Source organism: Trachemys scripta, chromosome 4, assembly GCF_013100865.1.
Source record: "Trachemys scripta elegans isolate TJP31775 chromosome 4, CAS_Tse_1.0, whole genome shotgun sequence".
NCBI lineage: Eukaryota > Metazoa > Chordata > Testudines > Emydidae > Trachemys > Trachemys scripta.
Genome location: NC_048301.1, coordinates 92,668,664 through 92,677,062, shown reverse-complemented (window position 1 = coordinate 92,677,062; position 8,399 = coordinate 92,668,664).

Below are 8,399 nucleotides of genomic sequence, written 5' to 3'. Positions count from 1 at the left end.
ACAATACATTTCTCTTAAAATTATTTTGTTTGGAAAATCTTCATTTTTTTCTGTTCTGGAGAAAAAAAAGTCTGACTGACTGCTGCAAAGACAAATCTGGGTAGTTCATTGTTAGAACTTGCAAGAATTTGTTAAATATTTCCAACAATTAAAACTCCCACATGGTAATACAAAAGACAATTAATAGCAACTTCTCCTTTTATTTTAAGGGATAACATTACATAAAACTGTGGCTTTCAGGGACTTTCAAAAGGCTTTGTTCTTTTCAGAGTCTTGGTAGAAAAATCTATTTTTTTTTTTGTGAAGGTCACAAACTGATGTAGCTCCCTATCAATTTGTGACTAACATGGGAAGTTACCACCTATAACAACGTGACATCAGTAACTATCTCAGAATCTGCTTTTTAAAATACTCTCCATGAAAAAACTGAATGCACTTGATAGGAAAAACACTGGGACTACTGGCTGAGCTTTAATGGCCAGAGCCATTTAAAGATCGTCAATAAACCACAAGCTTCATCAGCAACTCGTCTATGACAAGCCAGAGTTACCACACCGCAAGGCAGCCAGCTCTATTCTGTGTTCCAGACTCACCCACGGTCACTTTAATGCTCTTTTGAGTCTCAGCTGGGTCTCATTGATATGCAAGTAACAAGTCCTAACAAACATGTCAGCTCAAGCGCTCCTCTCATCATTATAAATTTGTTTCAGAAACATCTGAGATGCACAGCTGGATGTCAGGGGTGATCCATCTATTCTGATCTTTAAAAGTTGCACAGCCCATATATCAATTAGAGGGCACTTTTCCCATTGAAAGTAGCATTATTTAAAGTCTAGAATTAAGTCTAATAAAGAGAAGTTACCAACATAAACAATAAATGTTTTATTAAAGGAATAGGTTTTTCAGAGTATATAAAGATAAAGGTTTTTTTTTTTAGTAAGAGAGAATTGACATGAAATGTGATATGAAAGCTTGCCCGGTTTCCCCCCACCCCTCACAAAATGCAGCTCACACAAAAACATACCTAAGAAAACAATTTTAGATTTGCTCTACCCAACATTAGACATAACAATGTAACATCTTCTTTGCTGATATGAAGTAAGATTAACTTCTTAAAGTGATACATGGGTTTTCAAAAGTGGAAGGTGACAAAAAAAAATATAACAGAACATGAAGCTTCATCATCTAGTCAAGTTCACGTGAATAGTCCAATTCAAGATTCCATCACAAGTTGTCTCTCTAATTCATCGTTTAGACACACAATTGGAGTGGTTTCCATACAATTATAAACGTGCTCTAGTGGGTAAGGTACTGGACTGGAAGTCGGAGATGTCGGTTCTACTCCTACTTAGACTGGTGTGCGACCTTGAGGAAGTTGCTTTACCTCTCTGTGCTTCTCTTCTCCCTCCCCATTTATCAGTCTTGTCCTTTAGAATGTAAGCTCTTCAGGGCAGAGACTGTTTCTCACAATATGTACGTACAGCATCTAATGCAACAGGACCTAATCTTGGTTAAGGAATCCAGGTGCTTCTGTAATATTAACAATAATGGCTCTTGGTATAATAATGTCTTTAGCAAAGGATTCCACAATGATCTTGTCTACATTTTGACAATTATTAGATAAGGATGCACCAGAACATGATGTAATCGCAAGCGTAGCCAAAGAAAAAAAATTGTCAGCATTGTTTCAGAAATTATGATTAAAACCCACTCTGACAACAATTTTTGCAGTGTAGATAAGGCTAATCTGTTCTACAATTTTTGGTCAGGCTATTGTATGGTGGAGATGTTAATTCTTTCACCACTTACTTCGCTATCTCTGGTTTACCTTGAGCTTAGATTTTAATTAGCATCTCAACCTGGATGACACATCCTCTTTCAGGCAGCACTCTCAGGATGTTCTGTCAACTCTATATTGTAGAGGATGTTACAGATGTCAACCCTCTTATTTTGTTTTACCACAAAAGATCATTCTGCATAGAAAATTGGAACCCTCTATACCCTATTTGTCCTGTTAGATAAAAAAAATGGTCATTTACATCTGATTTGCATTTCCCATCTTAGTTTAAGACACTATCTTTTGGAATTAAAGGAGTGTCTGATGATAAACCCTCTTCCTCATCCCCATGTTCTCTCTCTCCTTTCCTATTGTGCTTGGATATTCTGGAGCTTAAGAATGCTTTCCTTCTAACTCTTCATATTTCAGTGTCCATGTATTATACAGATCATCTTTTTTTTTAAATCAAAGACACAGCACAAGAAATTTCTTAATTTAAGAGCTTCACAGCCACTGGACCATGACACTAGTTCCATTACATCCATTTAACTTGGCATAATACATACCCCCACAGTGGATCAGTGTTAGTGCCACAATTTAACTCTTTCTTTCAGTTGATCTCTACAAAGATTTCACATTGGATCATGATACTCAGTCCACTCTTTATACACAAGTAGATGTCAACCCTCAGGTAGATTCATTAGCTTGAACAGTGTTTAGTAAGCTGGTTTTAGGTTTGGCCTAAATCACCAATTTGGGTGGATGACAGAGTTTCAGGCCCCGACTATGGGGTATGTATGATTTGTAACTAACCATATTTTGGTACAATGAATTACAGTTAGGGAATGGGTCATGTAATCTCATGTTTAACAAAAACACAAACAAAAAAATAAAATAAAAGGACACTGGGGAATTCCAGTTCCTCTCACTGCTAAACCTCTGACTTGTTGTGTGGCTGATTTTATGGTCTAAGTTACAAAAATCTGAAACCAACCCACGGTTGTCCTCTGAGAAGAGATTTAGGGCTGGAATAGTATGGGCAACATGGAGCAGAGGCTGAAGTCCAATGCAGAGTTGTGTGAGATATTTTATACAGCTTTTGCCTAGACAAGGTCTAGCACTAACCAGGGCTACTGATTTCTCAGTTCCATCTTTATCTTCCCATGGCTTTCACTCTGTCCTTTCTGTCCACATTTTAATATATTCAACTAATTTTTAAAACCCCCAAGAGAAACTAATAAGATGCATGTGTATAGCGCATCTCAGGATTTCTCGCTGTTGTTACTCTATCCCATTAGCCTCTTAGCTCCTCCTTATATTCCCCCCCCCCACACACACACACACACATTGTTTTTGTCTTTTCTAACTGTGCTAACTCAAATTTAGGGCCAGCTTCTGACAATTGTTTTTGCAGATGTATGGGGGAGGAGGGGAGAACTAGAACCACATAAAGCACCTTCTTCCCTTGTGAACCTTATGGTCAGAGCTCAGGGACTACTTCTGCCAAGCACCTCCAAGGGACATACTTTGTCCCAAAGTTGGATGGAAAGAGAATGACCAACTGCCCTCTTGCACTGACATGACACCAGGAAAGTATGATGCATCCCCTATAAGGAGCTGTAGGAATGAGCATGCTCTCCCTGAAGGCAGGGAATTCTGGGTGCCATTTTGCTTCCCTGAGACAAAATAGTTCCCAGAGCTCAGCTTGATATGGTCACAAGGGCCTTTAGCCTCTAGGCACTTCATGGCAGAGACTTGTCATTTTTATTGCTCATATGTGCACACACATCCTATGGCCCTGTAAAATAAAACACATTCATAAAGTACTGCCTTATCCCAACATCTCAGAGATATGCAACATAAATGCCCTGATACAACTTATTGTAATGATTGGGTCTGCTTTCTCATATCTCACTAAGTATTATTCAGTAAATTAACTTGACTTCCCCATGCCTTTCAAGGGAAAGTCAAGAAAAGTCCTTCGTTTCAAGGAAAATTTGATTAATCGTCTTTGTGTGACTGCAGTATTTCAATGATGCACTGTTTTGACCTTGTTTGTATGGCATATTAAACTAAGACTAAGACAAAAAGTGGGAAAATGTTCAAATATATTAGACACACGCAAATCCATTTTGATAGGCTTCTTAACAATTGGGCTAATAGCAAGGGAAAAAATATGTAAGTCCTTAACTTGGGTCCCAGTTTAGACATCCTTACCACATTAGGCAGTATCTGAGAGAGTTGGGGGAAATTTTTCAGCTGCAACTTTTCAGCAAAAAAATGTAGTCAGTGATGCCGAAAACAGTGTGTCTCCCCCCCCCCAAATTATTCATCTTGGGGAAATAAAATAAAAAATACAATTTAGAAAATGTCAAAATATTTTACATTTTCAGAATGAAACCTTTTGATTCAAAAATGACTGTTTCAATATTTCCTTCAATTTTATTGATTTGTTTAACATAAAAATGATCAAAATCTTTTAAAAAATTGATTATATGGCCAGTAAAACTAACTTCATGAGTAGTCACAACAAGATCAATGGTCAATACAGAGCCCTTGTTAGAAGGTTGAAATGGGCTTTAAATCACAGATGGGCTTTCTGAATCTCATCAGTTTTTACTGTCCAATTAGGTCAAAACTTCCATGTCAGTTAAGTCAGAACTGAGTAAAGAATTCAGGATCTAGATTTAGCTCTGCTAATTGCCCACACTATTTCTAGCCAGTCAAGTGCTTTCTAAATCACAAACCAACTTCTCCATTTTGAGACGTATATAAAAGCCATAAAATTGCTGACTTTCACCATCACAGGCTTTGCCATGACAACAGATTGTGCTTAGCACAGAATAATGACTTCACTGCTAGATCAACCAGAGGAAGAGGATGGGGTAGAAAGGCATAGAAGAGAGAGAGAGAGAGAGAGAGAGAATACACTACTCACTCTTGCTCCAACAAACTATTAGAAATAATAGCAAAGAGAGAAGAGAAACTAACAACCAAGACAATTTCCTTTTGTCTGATTGAAATGTCATTGTTGTCATCATGTTTACTCCGGTGTTTTTAGAAGTATATTGTCCAAATTGGGGTTGCCTTTCTTGACACAGCAGTTGCACTAATAAGTAAGCCAGTATTCACTTGCTGATTTCTTTAATGAAGAGCTACAAAAAGGTACAAACTGAGGATAAAGGCCCATATGCTCCCCCAACCTGCACAAAAGCACATGAGAGGAGCAAATTAATGGAACAACATTATGGTTCCATTAGAGCCATGAAGTCTGCAAATTCTCTGCCAGGTACTGTGGATGAATAGAGTGGGAAGTGAACTAGGCTGTGAAAGGAAGCTGAGGATCTACAAAAATCCCAGTCACCAACCCTGCAGCACAACTGGATGGTTGGGGGGAGGGAGTCATGAATGTGCATAAGAGGTTAATGCTGCTTCAGGCAGCACTGCCTCCCCACTTCTCCTGCAGTGGAGTCATAGGCTTGAGGCAGGTGTGACAGTCAAGCTCTTCACCCCTATTTCAACCCTGCCCCGATCTTGTGCACAACCCATGGACCACATGGCTATTTTTCAGAGGGCCAGGTGGCAGATTGGAGGTGACATGGTAGCATCTCACCTCGTCACTTTTCATCTCTGCAGAATCCCAATATGGCTTTCACATGTGTATTTGAATGAAAGTGGTGTATAGTTATATAGATACATTTTATATAATAATTTATATCTAAAAGAAATGAAAAGATGCAGGAGAGAATAATTTTGCAAAACTGTATCTACGTGTGCAAGTTGTAAAAAACACACACAAATATCCTTAGCCGTGAGGTTTCTATATCAAGAATCTTTCCAGGCTGCTCTACCAATGCCTACATTTTTTATTTTCCCTTCAGCCACAGTTCAAGTTGGAGACATTGTACTCCTGAAGGTTTTTGATGTTTAGGTTATATATATATATATATATATATATATATATATAAATAAAAAATGAGAGAGAGAGAGAGAGAGAGAGAGAGACTCCCAATTTCAGCAAGTCAGAATAATAATATCCCATATGAAACTAAAATGCCTATTCAGGTTCAAACACTATTGTGTTTCATGTCTCTGAACAGCTTAAATCATTGTTTCAGTTACTGGAGCCTCTGTACATCATTAAATAGATGACTTACCTTTACTCATAAAAAACATTCCTTTCTACATCAGCCATATAAATTATTACACGTTAAAGAAAGAATGTTCAATACGATCATATAAATAGTCTCAGTTATTTAAAATAATTCTTTAGACTCTCTACAGGATAGAATTTGATATTGGAGGACACATCAAGGGACCAAGAAAGTGGTGAACATGAAACATTCAAATGTGGTAAAAACTGTACTGTTTTTACAAAGATTCTTTCTAACTGTATAAGGTCCTGAAAAGAAGTGATAATTCTCATCATCTGTCAACCTTGAAGCCAAATGCCTTCTATTTCAAATATGCAGTTCTAGTTGTGACCTCTCTGTTTAAATAACATGCTGGTCCACATTGGGATGTTTGGTTTTCTGAAATCTGGTTGGTCCATCTCTCACTTTTCAGAAGCAAACTCGGGAGCCATTTAGGTCTTGGTCCCCTTTTACCTGGGATCACAAGATGTGAGGGTGGGTCACATAAATGGTGGAGATCTCAGCCACAGAAGAGGAACTGGTTCTAACTCTATTACTTATATCCCTGTAGAATACAGAGAGTGGGACTTGTATGCAGGCTGAACGTGTCATTTGTATTTTTCACCATCAATTTTTCATCCAATTTGATGGCTGGAGTCAAGATACTTTATTATGCTGCTGCTTAAAGATTGCTCTTTGGCTTCATGACCTCAGAGAAGCTGAGGGTCATCGTGCTCCCACTTTCGATGGATTTTTCTATTTCTGTGGCATAAATGTTGTCAGGCTGTTAAATTACATAAAATATATATAAGTTGACAGCTTTCTGTGACATTCTGAACCCATTTTGCTGTAAATAGATCAGAATATGGATGGCAACAAAAATAGTTATTCCCATACTATGGTCAGTATCATGCAATTATCTTATATTATGACTTAGTTACAGATTCTGAATATACAGTAATTCCAACTTGCTTTCAGCTGGATAACTTTACTCATTGTATGCCCCACTGTGACAGGCACACTACAAGCAGAACAAAAACATAGCCCCTGCCCAAAGCAGCTTACAATCTAAGCATAAGACAAGAAACAACAGCTAGATACAGACAGAGGAGGGAGTACAGGAACCAGCATGATAGGCAGTGGTCTCTGCATACCAGCAGCCTAAGTTGCTAACTGTCAAGTTTTTTGTAGATATCAAGGCAAAGAAGAGTTTTTTTGGAGGGATTTTAAGATGGATCATGAGATATACTGAGGATGTTTGCAGGAGGGACAGTGTAGTCAGGCATGGACTCACCCCTGCAGCACCTCCTGCTGGTCATCTCAGGAATTAGCTCACCACCCTCTGGAGCAAACTCTGCAGGCCAGGTGTCACACCTGTCATTGGCCCCTGTGTCCCTCCCAGACCCTGGTGCCCTTGGCTTAGGTGCTGCCCTCCCTGGCAGTACCCCACTCTCTCTTTGGGTCTCCCAGGGAAACCCCCTCCCCCTATCCCAATATTGCCTCAGTTGTGGCTACTGCCAGTCACCATCTAGCCCCCGTGCCCTAGGGCAGACTGCAGTCTATCAGCCAATCATCACCAGCAACAAGGGGTTTGGGCTGGCTGCCTTTACCCACCCTCAGGTTGCCCCTCTGCAACCCCAATACCTATATAGCCTAGGACCAGGCCCTGCAGCCTGGGGAGTTGCTGGCCTAGGGCTTCCCAGCCCCCAAGGCCTTGCCCCAGCCCTGCCTCACTCTAGGTACCCAGGTGAGCTCCCTGCAGCCAGGCCTGTACTTGTCTCTCTCTCTCTCCTGTCAAAGGGAGACTCCTCAGCTTCTAGCTGCCCTGGCCTTCTTATCAGGCTGAGTGGCTCAGTTTGGGGCGTGGCCCCAGCTGCAGCCACTTCCCCAATCAGCCGGGGTTTTGCTCCTTTTTACCCAGCTCCTGCCCTCTGCAGGGCTTTTCCAACCCCTTCAGGGCTGGAGCAGGCGTTCACCCTGCTACAGGCAGCATGAGAGACAGTACATAGGTGTGTTTGAAAATTTTACAAGGGGATGATGAGGGCTGGCATCATGGGACAATTGGAGACAAACTTTGACAGCTCAATAGCCAATGAAAGATGATAGATTGGGTGGGAATAGGTTGGGAAGGGCTTTGAAAGTGAATTGAAGCAGCTTATGTTGGATGCAACAGAGAAGGAGGAATGCAAAAGATGGGTGATAGAGCCAAAGCAACAAGTTAGAAAAATAATATTTGCAGCAGCATTTTGAATGGACATGAGCAGGGCAAGAGAGAAGGATGCTGCAGTAATCAAGAAGTGAGATGAGAGATTGGACAAGAGGTTTAGCTGTGTTGATAGATAAGAAAGGCTGTATCTTAGATATGTTATATGTTGCGGAAAGAATCAGCAACATTTAGATATATCCTGGATGTGAGGACAGAGAAGGATCCACATCAAAGATGAAGCCCAGATTATAAGCCTGAGTGACAAACAGGGTGGTGGTGTTAC